The 12349-nt window shown below is 56.7% G+C and overlaps 55 pseudogenes; all 55 read left to right on the top strand.

Annotated features, from left to right (window-relative positions):
* Positions 1–71: 71 nt before the first annotated feature.
* On the top strand, positions 72–190 carry LOC136596808 (5S ribosomal RNA; annotated as a pseudogene).
* Positions 191–270: 80 nt separating this feature from the next.
* Positions 271–389, top strand: LOC136597756 (5S ribosomal RNA; annotated as a pseudogene).
* An 80-nt stretch (positions 390–469) lies between these two features.
* Positions 470–588, top strand: LOC136597755 (5S ribosomal RNA; annotated as a pseudogene).
* Positions 589–668: 80 nt separating this feature from the next.
* LOC136597257 (5S ribosomal RNA) lies at positions 669–787 on the top strand (annotated as a pseudogene).
* An 80-nt stretch (positions 788–867) lies between these two features.
* LOC136597754 (5S ribosomal RNA) lies at positions 868–986 on the top strand (annotated as a pseudogene).
* A 279-nt stretch (positions 987–1265) lies between these two features.
* Positions 1266–1384, top strand: LOC136597753 (5S ribosomal RNA; annotated as a pseudogene).
* An 80-nt stretch (positions 1385–1464) lies between these two features.
* Positions 1465–1583, top strand: LOC136597752 (5S ribosomal RNA; annotated as a pseudogene).
* Positions 1584–1862: 279 nt separating this feature from the next.
* LOC136596751 (5S ribosomal RNA) lies at positions 1863–1981 on the top strand (annotated as a pseudogene).
* Positions 1982–2061: 80 nt separating this feature from the next.
* Positions 2062–2180, top strand: LOC136596802 (5S ribosomal RNA; annotated as a pseudogene).
* Positions 2181–2263: 83 nt separating this feature from the next.
* On the top strand, positions 2264–2382 carry LOC136597512 (5S ribosomal RNA; annotated as a pseudogene).
* Positions 2383–2462: 80 nt separating this feature from the next.
* LOC136596626 (5S ribosomal RNA) lies at positions 2463–2581 on the top strand (annotated as a pseudogene).
* Positions 2582–2661: 80 nt separating this feature from the next.
* Positions 2662–2780, top strand: LOC136597750 (5S ribosomal RNA; annotated as a pseudogene).
* Positions 2781–2860: 80 nt separating this feature from the next.
* LOC136597749 (5S ribosomal RNA) lies at positions 2861–2979 on the top strand (annotated as a pseudogene).
* A 279-nt stretch (positions 2980–3258) lies between these two features.
* On the top strand, positions 3259–3377 carry LOC136597748 (5S ribosomal RNA; annotated as a pseudogene).
* Positions 3378–3457: 80 nt separating this feature from the next.
* On the top strand, positions 3458–3576 carry LOC136597070 (5S ribosomal RNA; annotated as a pseudogene).
* An 80-nt stretch (positions 3577–3656) lies between these two features.
* Positions 3657–3775, top strand: LOC136597746 (5S ribosomal RNA; annotated as a pseudogene).
* Positions 3776–3855: 80 nt separating this feature from the next.
* On the top strand, positions 3856–3974 carry LOC136597745 (5S ribosomal RNA; annotated as a pseudogene).
* Positions 3975–4054: 80 nt separating this feature from the next.
* Positions 4055–4173, top strand: LOC136597744 (5S ribosomal RNA; annotated as a pseudogene).
* A 79-nt stretch (positions 4174–4252) lies between these two features.
* LOC136597743 (5S ribosomal RNA) lies at positions 4253–4371 on the top strand (annotated as a pseudogene).
* Positions 4372–4451: 80 nt separating this feature from the next.
* On the top strand, positions 4452–4570 carry LOC136596790 (5S ribosomal RNA; annotated as a pseudogene).
* Positions 4571–4849: 279 nt separating this feature from the next.
* On the top strand, positions 4850–4968 carry LOC136596200 (5S ribosomal RNA; annotated as a pseudogene).
* An 80-nt stretch (positions 4969–5048) lies between these two features.
* Positions 5049–5167, top strand: LOC136595582 (5S ribosomal RNA; annotated as a pseudogene).
* Positions 5168–5247: 80 nt separating this feature from the next.
* Positions 5248–5366, top strand: LOC136597742 (5S ribosomal RNA; annotated as a pseudogene).
* An 80-nt stretch (positions 5367–5446) lies between these two features.
* Positions 5447–5565, top strand: LOC136597741 (5S ribosomal RNA; annotated as a pseudogene).
* An 80-nt stretch (positions 5566–5645) lies between these two features.
* LOC136597255 (5S ribosomal RNA) lies at positions 5646–5764 on the top strand (annotated as a pseudogene).
* Positions 5765–5844: 80 nt separating this feature from the next.
* Positions 5845–5963, top strand: LOC136597740 (5S ribosomal RNA; annotated as a pseudogene).
* Positions 5964–6043: 80 nt separating this feature from the next.
* On the top strand, positions 6044–6162 carry LOC136597069 (5S ribosomal RNA; annotated as a pseudogene).
* Positions 6163–6242: 80 nt separating this feature from the next.
* LOC136597738 (5S ribosomal RNA) lies at positions 6243–6361 on the top strand (annotated as a pseudogene).
* Positions 6362–6441: 80 nt separating this feature from the next.
* On the top strand, positions 6442–6560 carry LOC136596133 (5S ribosomal RNA; annotated as a pseudogene).
* An 80-nt stretch (positions 6561–6640) lies between these two features.
* On the top strand, positions 6641–6759 carry LOC136597641 (5S ribosomal RNA; annotated as a pseudogene).
* An 80-nt stretch (positions 6760–6839) lies between these two features.
* LOC136597089 (5S ribosomal RNA) lies at positions 6840–6958 on the top strand (annotated as a pseudogene).
* An 80-nt stretch (positions 6959–7038) lies between these two features.
* On the top strand, positions 7039–7157 carry LOC136597737 (5S ribosomal RNA; annotated as a pseudogene).
* An 80-nt stretch (positions 7158–7237) lies between these two features.
* On the top strand, positions 7238–7356 carry LOC136597735 (5S ribosomal RNA; annotated as a pseudogene).
* Positions 7357–7834: 478 nt separating this feature from the next.
* Positions 7835–7953, top strand: LOC136597734 (5S ribosomal RNA; annotated as a pseudogene).
* An 80-nt stretch (positions 7954–8033) lies between these two features.
* Positions 8034–8152, top strand: LOC136597733 (5S ribosomal RNA; annotated as a pseudogene).
* An 80-nt stretch (positions 8153–8232) lies between these two features.
* LOC136597732 (5S ribosomal RNA) lies at positions 8233–8351 on the top strand (annotated as a pseudogene).
* An 80-nt stretch (positions 8352–8431) lies between these two features.
* On the top strand, positions 8432–8550 carry LOC136596579 (5S ribosomal RNA; annotated as a pseudogene).
* An 80-nt stretch (positions 8551–8630) lies between these two features.
* Positions 8631–8749, top strand: LOC136597731 (5S ribosomal RNA; annotated as a pseudogene).
* An 80-nt stretch (positions 8750–8829) lies between these two features.
* Positions 8830–8948, top strand: LOC136597730 (5S ribosomal RNA; annotated as a pseudogene).
* Positions 8949–9028: 80 nt separating this feature from the next.
* On the top strand, positions 9029–9147 carry LOC136597729 (5S ribosomal RNA; annotated as a pseudogene).
* An 80-nt stretch (positions 9148–9227) lies between these two features.
* Positions 9228–9346, top strand: LOC136597728 (5S ribosomal RNA; annotated as a pseudogene).
* An 80-nt stretch (positions 9347–9426) lies between these two features.
* LOC136597357 (5S ribosomal RNA) lies at positions 9427–9545 on the top strand (annotated as a pseudogene).
* Positions 9546–9625: 80 nt separating this feature from the next.
* On the top strand, positions 9626–9744 carry LOC136596837 (5S ribosomal RNA; annotated as a pseudogene).
* Positions 9745–9824: 80 nt separating this feature from the next.
* Positions 9825–9943, top strand: LOC136597726 (5S ribosomal RNA; annotated as a pseudogene).
* Positions 9944–10023: 80 nt separating this feature from the next.
* On the top strand, positions 10024–10142 carry LOC136597358 (5S ribosomal RNA; annotated as a pseudogene).
* An 80-nt stretch (positions 10143–10222) lies between these two features.
* On the top strand, positions 10223–10341 carry LOC136597724 (5S ribosomal RNA; annotated as a pseudogene).
* An 80-nt stretch (positions 10342–10421) lies between these two features.
* Positions 10422–10540, top strand: LOC136597191 (5S ribosomal RNA; annotated as a pseudogene).
* A 279-nt stretch (positions 10541–10819) lies between these two features.
* Positions 10820–10938, top strand: LOC136597723 (5S ribosomal RNA; annotated as a pseudogene).
* Positions 10939–11018: 80 nt separating this feature from the next.
* Positions 11019–11137, top strand: LOC136597722 (5S ribosomal RNA; annotated as a pseudogene).
* An 80-nt stretch (positions 11138–11217) lies between these two features.
* Positions 11218–11336, top strand: LOC136597721 (5S ribosomal RNA; annotated as a pseudogene).
* Positions 11337–11416: 80 nt separating this feature from the next.
* LOC136597190 (5S ribosomal RNA) lies at positions 11417–11535 on the top strand (annotated as a pseudogene).
* Positions 11536–11615: 80 nt separating this feature from the next.
* Positions 11616–11734, top strand: LOC136597219 (5S ribosomal RNA; annotated as a pseudogene).
* An 80-nt stretch (positions 11735–11814) lies between these two features.
* On the top strand, positions 11815–11933 carry LOC136597720 (5S ribosomal RNA; annotated as a pseudogene).
* Positions 11934–12013: 80 nt separating this feature from the next.
* Positions 12014–12132, top strand: LOC136596549 (5S ribosomal RNA; annotated as a pseudogene).
* Positions 12133–12212: 80 nt separating this feature from the next.
* Positions 12213–12331, top strand: LOC136596648 (5S ribosomal RNA; annotated as a pseudogene).
* Positions 12332–12349: the final 18 nt, after the last annotated feature.

Raw genomic sequence — 12349 nt, 5'->3', positions numbered from 1 at the left:
GTGAGTAGGTTTCTTTCCTTTTCGGAGGTGCGTTCGCACTGCAGAAAGCCCATAGGAAAGGAGGAGGAGCTGTCAACGGGCATTCTAAGCTGAATGTGCCTGCTCTCGTCAGATCGCGGACGCCAGGCAGCTTGAGGCCTGGCAAGTACCAGTATGGGTGACCGGCTGGGAATCCCAGGTCCCGTTGACTTTTAAGGCCGTGAGTAGGTTCCTTTCCGTTTCGGAGGTGCGTCCGCACTGCAGAAAGCCCATAGGAAAGGAGGAGGAGCTGTCAACGGGCATTCTAAGCTGAATGTGCCTGCTCTCGTCAGATCGCGGCCGCCAGCCAGCTTGAGGCCTGGCAAGTACCAGTATGGGTGACCGGCTGGGAATCCCAGGTCCCGTTGACTTTTAAGGCCGTGAGTAGGTTTCTTTCCTTTTCGGAGGTGCGTTCGCACTGCAGAAAGCCCATAGGAAAGGAGGCGGAGCTGTCAACGGGCATTCTAAGCTGAATGTGCCTGCTCTCGTCAGATCGCGGCCGCCAGCCAGCTTGAGGCCTGGCAAGTACCAGTATGGGTGACCGGCTGGGAATCCCAGGTCCCGTTGACTTTTAAGGCCGTGAGTAGGTTTCTTTCCTTTTTGGAGGTGCGTTCGCACTGCAGAAAGCCCATAGGAAAGGAGGAGGAGCTGTCAACGGGCATTCTAAGCTGAATGTGCCTGCTCTCGTCAGATCGCGGCCGCCAGCCAGCTTGAGGCCTGGCAAGTACCAGTATGGGTGACCGGCTGGGCATCCCAGGTCCCGTTGACTTTTAAGGCCGTGAGTAGGTGTCTTTCCTTTTCGGAGGTGCGTTCACACTGCAGAAAGCCCATAGGAAAGGAGGAGGAGCTGTCAACGGGCATTCTAAGCTGAATGTGCCTGCTCTCGTCAGATCGCGGCCGCCAGCCAGCTTGAGGCCTGGCAAGTACCAGTATGGGTGACCGGCTGGGAATCCCAGGTCCCGTTGACTTTTAAGGCCGTGAGTAGGTTTCTTTCCTTTTCGGAAGTGCGTTCGCACTGCAGAAAGCCCATAGGAAAGGAGGAGGAGCTGTCAACGGGCATTCTAAGCTGAATGTGCCTGCTCTCGTCAGATCGCGGCCGCCAGCCAGCTTGAGGCCTGGCAAGTACCAGTATGGGTGACCGGCTGGGAATCCCAGGTCCCAGTGACTTTTAAGGCCGTGAGTAGGTTTCTTTCCTTTTCGGAGGTGCGTTCGCACTGCAGAAAGCCCATAGGAAAGGAGGAGGAGCTGTCAACGGGCATTCTAAGCTGAATGTGCCTGCTCTCGTCAGATCGCGGCCGCCAGCCAGCTTGAGGCCTGGCAAGTACCAGTATGGGTGACCGGCTGGGAATCCCAGGTCCCGTTGACTTTTAAGGCCGTGAGTAGGTTTCTTTCCTTTTCGGAGGTGCGTTCGCACTGCAGAAAGCCCATAGGAAAGGAGGAGGAGCTGTCAACGGGCATTCTAAGCTGAATGTGCCTGCTCTCGTCAGATCGCGGCCGCCAGCCAGCTTGAGGCCTGGCAAGTACCAGTATGGGTGACCGGCTGGGAATCCCAGGTCCCGTTGACTTTTAAGGCCGTGAGTAGGTTCCTTTCCTTTTCGGAGGTGCGTTCGCACTGCAGAAAGCCCATAGGAAAGGAGGAGGAGCTGTCAACTGGCATTCTAAGCTGAATGTGCCTGCTCTCGTCAGATTGCGGCCGCCAGCCAGCTTGAGGCCTGGCAAGTACCAGTATGGGTGACCGGCTGGGAATCCCAGGTCCTGTTGACTTTTAAGGCCGTGAGTAGGTTTCTTTCCTTTTCGGAGGTGCGTTCGCACTGCAGAAAGCCCATAGGAAAGGAGGAGGAGCTGTCAACGGGCATTCTAAGCTGAATGTGCCTGCTCTCGTCAGATCGCGGCCGCCAGCCAGCTTGAGGCCTGGCAAGTACCAGTATGGGTGACCGGCTGGGAGTCCCAGGTCCTGTTGACTTTTAAGGCCGTGAGTAGGTTTATTTCCTTTTCGGAGGTGCGTTCGCACTGCAGAAAGCCCATAGGAAAGGAGGAGGAGCTGTCAACGGGCATTCTAAGCTGAATGTGCCTGCTCTCGTCAGATCGCGGCCGCCAGCCAGCTTGAGGCCTGGCAAGTACCAGTATGGGTGACCGTCTGGGAATCCCAGGTCCTGTTGACTTTTAAGGCCGTGAGTAGGTTTCTTTCCTTTTCGGAGGTGCGTTCGCACTGCAGAAAGCCCATAGGAAAGGAGGAGGAGGAGCTGTCAACGGGCATTCTAAGCTGAATGTGCCTGCTCTCGTCAGATCGCGGCCGCCAGCCAGCTTGAGGCCTGGCAAGCACCAGTATGGGTGACCGGATGGGAATCCCAGGTCCCGTTGACTTTTAAGGCCGTGAGTAGGTTTCTTTCCTTTTCGGAGGTGCGTTCGCACTGCAGAAAGCCCATAGGAAAGGAGGAGAAGCTGTCAACGGGCATTCTAAGCTGAATGTGCCTGCTCTCGTCAGATCGCGGCCGCCAGCCAGCTTGAGGCCTGGCAAGTACCAGTATGGGTGACCGTCGGGGAATCCCAGGTCCCGTTGACTTTTAAGGCTGTGAGTAGGTTTCTTTCCTTTTCGGAGGTGCGTTCGCACTGCAGAAAGCCCATAGGAAAGGAGGAGGAGCTGTCAACGGGCATTCTAAGCTGAATGTGCCTGCTCTCGTCAGATCGCGGCCGCCAGCCAGCTTGAGGCCTGGCAAGTACCAGTATGGGTGACCGGCTGGGAATCCCAGGTCCCGTTGACTTTTAAGGCCGTGAGTAGGTTTCTTTCCTTTTCGGAGGTGCGTTCGCACTGCAGAAAGCCCATAGGAAAGGAGGCGGAGCTGTCAACGGGCATTCTAAGCTGAATGTGCCTGCTCTCGTCAGATCGCGGCCGCCAGCCAGCTTGAGGCCTGGCAAGTACCAGTATGGGTGACCGGCTGGGAATCCCAGGTCCCGTTGACTTTTAAGGCCGTGAGTAGGTTTCTTTCCTTTTTGGAGGTGCGTTCGCACTGCAGAAAGCCCATAGGAAAGGAGGAGGAGCTGTCAACGGGCATTCTAAGCTGAATGTGCCTGCTCTCGTCAGATCGTGGCCGCCAGCCAGCTTGAGGCCTGGCAAGTACCAGTATGGGTGACCGGCTGGGCATCCCAGGTCCCGTTGACTTTTAAGGCCGTGAGTAGGTGTCTTTCCTTTTCGGAGGTGCGTTCACACTGCAGAAAGCCCATAGGAAAGGAGGAGGAGCTGTCAACGGGCATTCTAAGCTGAATGTGCCTGCTCTCGTCAGATCGCGGCCGCCAGCCAGCTTGAGGCCTGGCAAGTACCAGTATGGGTGACCGGCTGGGAATCCCAGGTCCCGTTGACTTTTAAGGCCGTGAGTAGGTTTCTTTCCTTTTCGGAAGTGCGTTCGCACTGCAGAAAGCCCATAGGAAAGGAGGAGGAGCTGTCAACGGGCATTCTAAGCTGAATGTGCCTGCTCTCGTCAGATCGCGGCCGCCAGCCAGCTTGAGGCCTGGCAAGTACCAGTATGGGTGACCGGCTGGGAATCCCAGGTCCCATTGACTTTTAAGGCCGTGAGTAGGTTTCTTCCCTTTTCGGAGGTGCGTTCGCACTGCAGAAAGCCCATAGGAAAGGAGGAGGAGCTGTCAACGGGCATTCTAAGCTGAATGTGCCTGCTCTCGTCAGATCGCGGCCGCCAGCCAGCTTGAGGCCTGGCAAGTACCAGTATGGGTGACCGGCTGGGAATCCCAGGTCCCGTTGACTTTTAAGGCCGTGAGTAGGTTTCTTTCCTTTTCGGAGGTGCGTTCGCACTGCAGAAAGCCCATAGGAAAGGAGGAGGAGCTGTCAACGGGCATTCTAAGCTGAATGTGCCTGCTCTCGTCAGATCGCGGCCGCCAGCCAGCTTGAGGCCTGGCAAGTACCAGTATGGGTGACCGGCTGGGAATCCCAGGTCCCGTTGACTTTTAAGGCCGTGAGTAGGTTCCTTTCATTTTCGGAGGTGCGTTCGCACTGCAGAAAGCCCATAGGAAAGGAGGCGGAGCTGTCAACGGGCATTCTAAGCTGAATGTGCCTGCTCTCGTCAGATCGCGGCCGCCAGCCAGCTTGAGGCCTGGCAAGTACCAGTATGGGTGACCGGCTGGGAATCCCAGGTCCCGTTGACTTTTCAGGCCGTGAGTAGGTTGCTTTCCTTTCGGAGGTGCGTTCGCACTGCAGAAAGCCCATAGGAAAGGAGGAGGAGCTGTCAACGGGCATTCTAAGCTGAATGTGCCTGCTCTCGTCAGATCGCGGCCGCCAGCCAGCTTGAGGCCTGGCAAGTACCAGTATGGGTGACCGGCTGGGAATCCCAGGTCCCGTTGACTTTTAAGGCCGTGAGTAGGTTTCTTTCCTTTTCGGAGGTGCGTTCGCACTGCAGAAAGCCCATAGGAAAGGAGGAGGAGCTGTCAACGGGCATTCTAAGCTGAATGTGCCTGCTCTCGTCAGATCGCGGCCGCCAGCCAGCTTGAGGCCTGGCAAGTACCAGTATGGGTGACCGTCTGGGAATCCCAGGTCCTGTTGACTTTTAAGGCCGTGAGTAGGTTTCTTTCCTTTTCGGAGGTGCGTTCGCACTGCAGAAAGCCCATAGGAAAGGAGGAGGAGCTGTCAATGGGCATTCTAAGCTGAATGTGCCTGCTCTCGTCAGATCGCGGCCGCCAGCCAGCTTGAGGCCTGGCAAGCACCAGTATGGGTGACCGGATGGGAATCCCAGGTCCCGTTGACTTTTAAGGCCGTGAGTAGGTTTCTTTCCTTTTCGGAGGTGCGTTCGCACTGCAGAAAGCCCATAGGAAAGGAGGAGAAGCTGTCAACGGGCATTCTAAGCTGAATGTGCCTGCTCTCGTCAGATCGCGGCCGCCAGCCAGCTTGAGGCCTGGCAAGTACCAGTATGGGTGACCGTCTGGGAATCCCAGGTCCCGTTGACTTTTAAGGCTGTGAGTAGGTTTCTTTCCTTTTCGGAGGTGCGTTCGCACTGCAGAAAGCCCATAGGAAAGGAGGAGGAGCTGTCAACGGGCATTCTAAGCTGAATGTGCCTGCTCTCGTCAGATCGCGGACGCCAGGCAGCTTGAGGCCTGGCAAGTACCAGTATGGGTGACCGGCTGGGAATCCCAGGTCCCGTTGACTTTTAAGGCCGTGAGTAGGTTCCTTTCCGTTTCGGAGGTGCGTCCGCACTGCAGAAAGCCCATAGGAAAGGAGGAGGAGCTGTCAACGGGCATTCTAAGCTGAATGTGCCTGCTCTCGTCAGATCGCGGCCGCCAGCCAGCTTGAGGCCTGGCAAGTACCAGTATGGGTGACCGGCTGGGAATCCCAGGTCCCGTTGACTTTTAAGGCCGTGAGTAGGTTTCTTTCCTTTTCGGAGGTGCGTTCGCACTGCAGAAAGCCCATAGGAAAGGAGGCGGAGCTGTCAACGGGCATTCTAAGCTGAATGTGCCTGCTCTCGTCAGATCGCGGCCGCCAGCCAGCTTGAGGCCTGGCAAGTACCAGTATGGGTGACCGGCTGGGAATCCCAGGTCCCGTTGACTTTTAAGGCCGTGAGTAGGTTTCTTTCCTTTTTGGAGGTGCGTTCGCACTGCAGAAAGCCCATAGGAAAGGAGGAGGAGCTGTCAACGGGCATTCTAAGCTGAATGTGCCTGCTCTCGTCAGATCGCGGCCGCCAGCCAGCTTGAGGCCTGGCAAGTACCAGTATGGGTGACCGGCTGGGCATCCCAGGTCCCGTTGACTTTTAAGGCCGTGAGTAGGTGTCTTTCCTTTTCGGAGGTGCGTTCACACTGCAGAAAGCCCATAGGAAAGGAGGAGGAGCTGTCAACGGGCATTCTAAGCTGAATGTGCCTGCTCTCGTCAGATCGCGGCCGCCAGCCAGCTTGAGGCCTGGCAAGTACCAGTATGGGTGACCGGCTGGGAATCCCAGGTCCCGTTGACTTTTAAGGCCGTGAGTAGGTTTCTTTCCTTTTCGGAAGTGCGTTCGCACTGCAGAAAGCCCATAGGAAAGGAGGAGGAGCTGTCAACGGGCATTCTAAGCTGAATGTGCCTGCTCTCGTCAGATCGCGGCCGCCAGCCAGCTTGAGGCCTGGCAAGTACCAGTATGGGTGACCGGCTGGGAATCCCAGGTCCCATTGACTTTTAAGGCCGTGAGTAGGTTTCTTTCCTTTTCGGAGGTGCGTTCGCACTGCAGAAAGCCCATAGGAAAGGAGGAGGAGCTGTCAACGGGCATTCTAAGCTGAATGTGCCTGCTCTCGTCAGATCGCGGCCGCCAGCCAGCTTGAGGCCTGGCAAGTACCAGTATGGGTGACCGGCTGGGAATCCCAGGTCCCGTTGACTTTTAAGGCCGTGAGTAGGTTTCTTTCCTTTTCGGAGGTGCGTTCGCACTGCAGAAAGCCCATAGGAAAGGAGGAGGAGCTGTCAACGGGCATTCTAAGCTGAATGTGCCTGCTCTCGTCAGATCGCGGCCGCCAGGCAGCTTGAGGCCTGGCAAGTACCAGTATGGGTGACCGGCTGGGAATCCCAGGTCCCGTTGACTTTTAAGGCCGTGAGTAGGTTCCTTTCTGTTTCGGAGGTGCGTTCGCACTGCAGAAAGCCCATAGCAAAGGAGGTGGAGCTGTCAACGGGCATTCTAAGCTGAATGTGCCTGCTCTCGTCAGATCGCAGCCGCCAGCCAGCTTGAGGCCTGGCAAGTACCAGTATGGGTGACCGGCTGGGAATCCCAGGTCCCGTTGACTTTTAAGGCCGTGAGTAGGTTGCTTTCCTTTTCGGAGGTGCGTTCGCACTGCAGAAAGCCCATAGGAAAGGAGGAGGAGCTGTCAACGGGCATTCTAAGCTGAATGTGCCTGCTCTCGTCAGATCACGGCCGCCAGCCAGCTTGAGGCCTGGCAAGTACCAGTATGGGTGACCGGCTGGGAATCCCAGGTCCCGTTGACTTTTAAGGCCGTGAGTAGGTTTCTTTCCTTTTCGGAGGTGCGTTCGCACTGCAGAAAGCCCATAGGAAAGGAGGAGGAGCTGTCAACGGGCATTCTAAGCTGAATGTGCCTGCTCTCGTCAGATCGCGGCCGCCAGCCAGCTTGAGGCCTGGCAAGTACCAGTATGGGTGACCGGCTGGGAATCCCAGGTCCCGTTGACTTTTAAGGCCGTGAGTAGGTTTCTTTCCTTTTCGGAGGTGCGTTCGCACTGCAGAAAGCCCATAGGAAAGGAGGCGGAGCTGTCAACGGGCATTCTAAGCTGAATGTGCCTGCTCTCGTCAGATCGCGGCCGCCAGCCAGCTTGAGGCCTGGCAAGTACCAGTATGGGTGACCGGCTGGGAATCCCAGGTCCCGTTGACTTTTAAGGCCGTGAGTAGGTTGCTTTCCTTTTCGGAGGTGCGTTCGCACTGCAGAAAGCCCATAGGAAAGGAGGAGGAGCTGTCAACGGGCATTCTAAGCTGAATGTGCCTGCTCTCGTCAGATCGCGGCCGCCAGCCAGCTTGAGGCCTGGCAAGTACCAGTATGGGTGACCGGCTGGGCATCCCAGGTCCCATTGACTTTTAAGGCCGTGAGTAGGTGTCTTTCCTTTTCGGAGGTGCGTTCACACTGCAGAAAGCCCATAGGAAAGGAGGAGGAGCTGTCAACGGTCATTCTAAGCTGAATGTGCCTGCTCTCGTCAGATCGCGGCCGCCAGCCAGCTTGAGGCCTGGCAAGTACCAGTATGGGTGACCGGCTGGGAATCCCAGGTCCAGTTGACTTTTAAGGCCGTGAGTAGGTTTCTTTCCTTTTCGGAAGTGCGTTCGCACTGCAGAAAGCCCATAGGAAAGGAGGAGGAGCTGTCAACGGGCATTCTAAGCTGAATGTGCCTGCTCTCGTCAGATCGCGGCCGCCAGCCAGCTTGAGGCCTGGCAAGTACCAGTATGGGTGACCGGCTGGGAATCCCAGGTCCCGTTGACTTTTAAGGCCGTGAGTAGGTTTCTTTCCTTTTCGGAGGTGCGTTCGCACTGCAGAAAGCCCATAGGAAAGGAGGAGGAGCTGTCAACGGGCATTCTAAGCTGAATGTGCCTGCTCTCGTCAGATCGCGGCCGCCAGCCAGCTTGAGGCCTGGCAAGTACCAGTATGGGTGACCGGCTGGGAATCCCAGGTCCCGTTGACTTTTAAGGCCGTGAGTAGGTTTCTTTCCGTTTCGGAGGTGCGTTCGCACTGCAGAAAGCCCATAGGAAAGGAGGAGGAGCTGTCAACGGGCATTCTAAGCTGAATGTGCCTGCTCTCGTCAGATCGCGGCCGCCAGCCAGCTTGAGGCCTGGCAAGTACCAGTATGGGTGACCGGCTGGGAATCCCAGGTCCCGTTGACTTTTAAGGCCGTGAGTAGGTTGCTTTCCTTTTCGGAGGTGCGTTCGCACTGCAGAAAGCCCATAGGAAAGGAGGAGGAGCTGTCAACGGGCATTCTAAGCTGAATGTGCCTGCTCTCGTCAGATCGCGGCCGCCAGCCAGCTTGAGGCCTGGCAAGTACCAGTATGGGTGACCGGGTGGGAATCCCAGGTCCCGTTGACTTTTAAGGCCGTGAGTAGGTTTCTTTCCTTTTTGGAGGTGCGTTCGCACTGCAGAAAGCCCATAGGAAAGGAGGAGGAGCTGTCAACGGGCATTCTAAGCTGAATGTGCCTGCTCTCGTCAGATCGCGGCCGCCAGCCAGCTTGAGGCCTGGCAAGTACCAGTATGGGTGACCGGCTGGGAATCCCAGGTCCCGTTGACTTTTAAGCCCGTGAGTAGGTTGCTTTCCTTTTCGGAGGTGCGTTCGCACTGCAGAAAGCCCATAGGAAAGGAGGAGGAGCTGTCAACGGGCATTCTAAGCTGAATGTGCCTGCTCTCGTCAGATCGCGGCCGCCAGCCAGCTTGAGGCCTGGCAAGTACCAGTATGGGTGACCGGCTGGGAATCCCAGGTCCCGTTGACTTTTAAGGCCGTGAGTAGGTTTCTTTCCTTTTCGGAGGTGCGTTCGCACTGCAGAAAGCCCATAGGAAAGGAGGAGGAGCTGTCAACGGGCATTCTAAGCTGAATGTGCCTGCTCTCGTCAGATCGCGGCCGCCAGCCAGCTTGAGGCCTGGCAAGTACCAGTATGGGTGACCGGCTGGGAATCCCAGGTCCCGTTGACTTTTAAGGCCGTGAGTAGGTTTCTTTCCGTTTCGGAGGTGCGTACGCACTGCAGAAAGCCCATAGGAAAGGAGGAGGAGCTGTCAACGGGCATTCTAAGCTGAATGTGCCTGCTCTCGTCAGATCGCGGCCGCCAGCCAGCTTGAGGCCTGGCAAGTACCAGTATGGGTGACCGGCTGGGAATCCCAGGTCCCGTTGACTTTTAAGGCCGTAAGTAGGTTGCTTTCCCTTTCGGAGGTGCGTTCGCACTGCAGAAAGCCCATAGGAAAGGAGGAGGAGCTGTCAACGGGCATTCTAAGCTGAATGTGCCTGCTCTCGTCAGATCGCGGCCGCCAGCCAGCTTGCGGCCTGGCAAGTACCAGTATGGGTGACCGGCTGGGAATCCCAGGTCCTGTTGACTTTTAAGGCCGTGAGTAGGTTTCTTTCCTTTTTGGAGGTGCGTTCGCACTGCAGAAAGCCCATAGGAAAGGAGGAGGAGCTGTCAACGGGCATTCTAAGCTGAATGTGCCTGCTCTCGTCAGATCGCGGCCGCCAGTCTGCTTGAGGCCTGGCAAGTACCAGTATGGGTGACCGGCTGGGAATCCCAGGTCCCGTTGACTTTTAAGGCCGTGAGTAGGTTGCTTTCCTTTTCGGAGGTGCGTTCGCACTGCAGAAAGCCCATAGGAAAGGAGGAGGAGCTGTCAACGGGCATTCTAAGCTGAATGTGCCTGCTCTCGTCAGATCGCGGCCGCCAGCCAGCTTGAGGCCTGGCAAGTACCAGTATGGGTGACCGGCTGGGAATCCCAGGTCCCGTTGACTTTTAAGGCCGTGAGTAGGTTTCTTTCCTTTTCGGAGGTGCGTTCGCACTGCAGAAAGCCCATAGGAAAGGAGGAGGAGCTGTCAACGGGCATTCTAAGCTGAATGTGCCTGCTCTCGTCAGATCGCGGCCGCCTGCCAGCTTGAGGCCTGGCAAGTACCAGTATGGGTGACCGGCTGGGAATCCCAGGTCCCGTTGACTTTTAAGGCCGTGAGTAGGTTTCTTTCCTTTTCGGAGGTGCGTTCGCACTGCAGAAAGCCCATAGGAAAGGAGGAGGAGCTGTCAACGGGCATTCTAAGCTGAATGTGCCTGCTCTCGTCAGATCGCGGCCGCCAGCCAGCTTGAGGCCTGGCAAGTACCAGTATGGGTGACCGGCTGGGAATCCCAGGTCCCGTTGACTTTTAAGGCCGTGAGTAGGTTTCTTTCCTTTTCGGAGGTGCGTTCGCACTGCAGAAAGCCCATAGGAAAGGAGGAGGAGCTGTCAACGGGCATTCTAAGCTGAATGTGCCTGCTCTCGTCAGATAGCGGCCGCCAGCCAGCTTGAGGCCTGGCAAGTACCAGTATGGGTGACCGGCTGGGAATCCCAGGTCCCGTTGACTTTTAAGGCCGTGAGTAGGTTGCTTTCCTTTTCGGAAGTGCGTTCGCACTGCAGAAAGCCCATAGGAAAGGAGGAGGAGCTGTCAACGGGCATTCTAAGCTGAATGTGCCTGCTCTCGTCAGATCGCGGCCGCCAGCCAGCTTGAGGCCTGGCAAGTACCAGTATGGGTGACCGGCTGGGAATCCCAGGTCCCGTTGACATTTAAGGCCGTGAGTAGGTTGCTTTCCTTTTCGGAGGTGCGTTCGCACTGCAGAAAGCCCATAGGAAAGGAGGAGGAGCTGTCAACGGGCATTCTAAGCTGAATGTGCCTGCTCTCGTCAGATCGCGGCCGCCAGCCAGCTTGAGGCCTGGCAAGTACCAGTATGGGTGACCGGCTGGGAATCCCAGGTCCCGTTGACTTTTAAGGCCGTGAGTAGGTTTCTTTCCTTTTTGGAGGTGCGTTCGCACTGCAGAAAGCCCATAGGAAAGAAGGAGGAGCTGTCAACGGGCATTCTAAGCTGAATGTGCCTGCTCTCGTCAGATCGCGGCCGCCAGCCAGCTTGAGGCCTGGCAAGTACCAGTATGGGTGACCGGCTGGGAATCCCAGGTCCCGTTGACTTTTAAGGCCGTGAGTAGGTTTCTTTCCTTTTCGGAGGTGCGTTCGCACTGCAGAAAGCCCATAGGAAAGGAGGAGGAGCTGTCAACGGGCATTCTAAGCTGAATGTGCCTGCTCTCGTCAGATCGCGGCCGCCAGCCAGCTTGAGGCCTGGCAAGTACCAGTATGGGTGACCGGCTGGGAATCCCAGGTCCCGTTGACTTTTAAGGCCGTGAGTAGGTTTCTTTCCTTTTCGGAGGTGCGTTCGCACTGCAGAAAGCCCATAGGAAAGGAGGAGGAGCTGTCAACGGGCATTCTAAGCTGAATGTGCCTGCTCTCGTCAGATAGCGGCCGCCAGCCAGCTTGAGGCCTGGCAAGTACCAGTATGGGTGACCGGCTGGGAATCCCAGGTCCCGTTGACTTTTAAGGCCGTGAGTAGGTTGCTTTCCTTTTCGGAGGTGCGTTCGCACTGCAGAAAGCCCATAGGAAAGGAGGAGGAGCTGTCAACGGGCATTCTAAGCTGAATGTGCCTGCTCTCGTCAGATCGCGGCCGCCAGCCAGCTTGAGGCCTGGCAAGTACCAGTATGGGTGACCAGCTGGGAATCCCAGGTCCCGTTGACTTTTAAGGCCGTGAGTAGGTTGCTTTCCTTTTCGGAGGTGCGTTCGCACTGCAGAAAGCCCATAGGAAAGGAGTAGGAGCTGTCAACGGGCATTCTAAGCTGAATGTGCCTGCTCTCGTCAGATCGCGGCCGCCAGCCAGCTTGAGGCCTGGCAAGTACCAGTATGGGTGACCGGCTGGGAATCCCAGGTCCCGTTGACTTTTAAGGCCGTGAGTAGGTTTCTTTCCGTTTCGGAGGTGCGTTCGCACTGCAGAAAGCCCATAGGAAAGGAGGAGGAGCTGTCAACGGGCATTCTAAGCTGAATGTGCCTGCTCTCGTCAGATCGCGGCCGCCAGCCAGCTTGAGGCCTGGCAAGTACCAGTATGGGTGACCGGCTGGGAATCCCAGGTCCTGTTGACTTTTAAGGCCGTGAGTAGGTTTCTTTCCTTTTTGGAGGTGCGTTCGCACTGCAGAAAGCCCATAGGAAAGGAGGAGGAGCTGTCAATGGGCATTCTAAGCTGAATGTGCCTGCTCTCGTCAGATCGCGGCCGCCAGCCAGCTTGAGGCCTGGCAAGTACCAGTATGGGTGACCGGCTGGGAATCCCAGGTCCCGTTGACTTTTAAGGCCGTGAGTAGG

The sequence above is a fragment of the Eleutherodactylus coqui genome, unplaced genomic scaffold, assembly GCF_035609145.1.
Source record: "Eleutherodactylus coqui strain aEleCoq1 unplaced genomic scaffold, aEleCoq1.hap1 HAP1_SCAFFOLD_117, whole genome shotgun sequence".
Lineage (NCBI taxonomy): Eukaryota > Metazoa > Chordata > Amphibia > Anura > Eleutherodactylidae > Eleutherodactylus > Eleutherodactylus coqui.
This window is presented reverse-complemented; position numbering and strand designations above follow the sequence as displayed.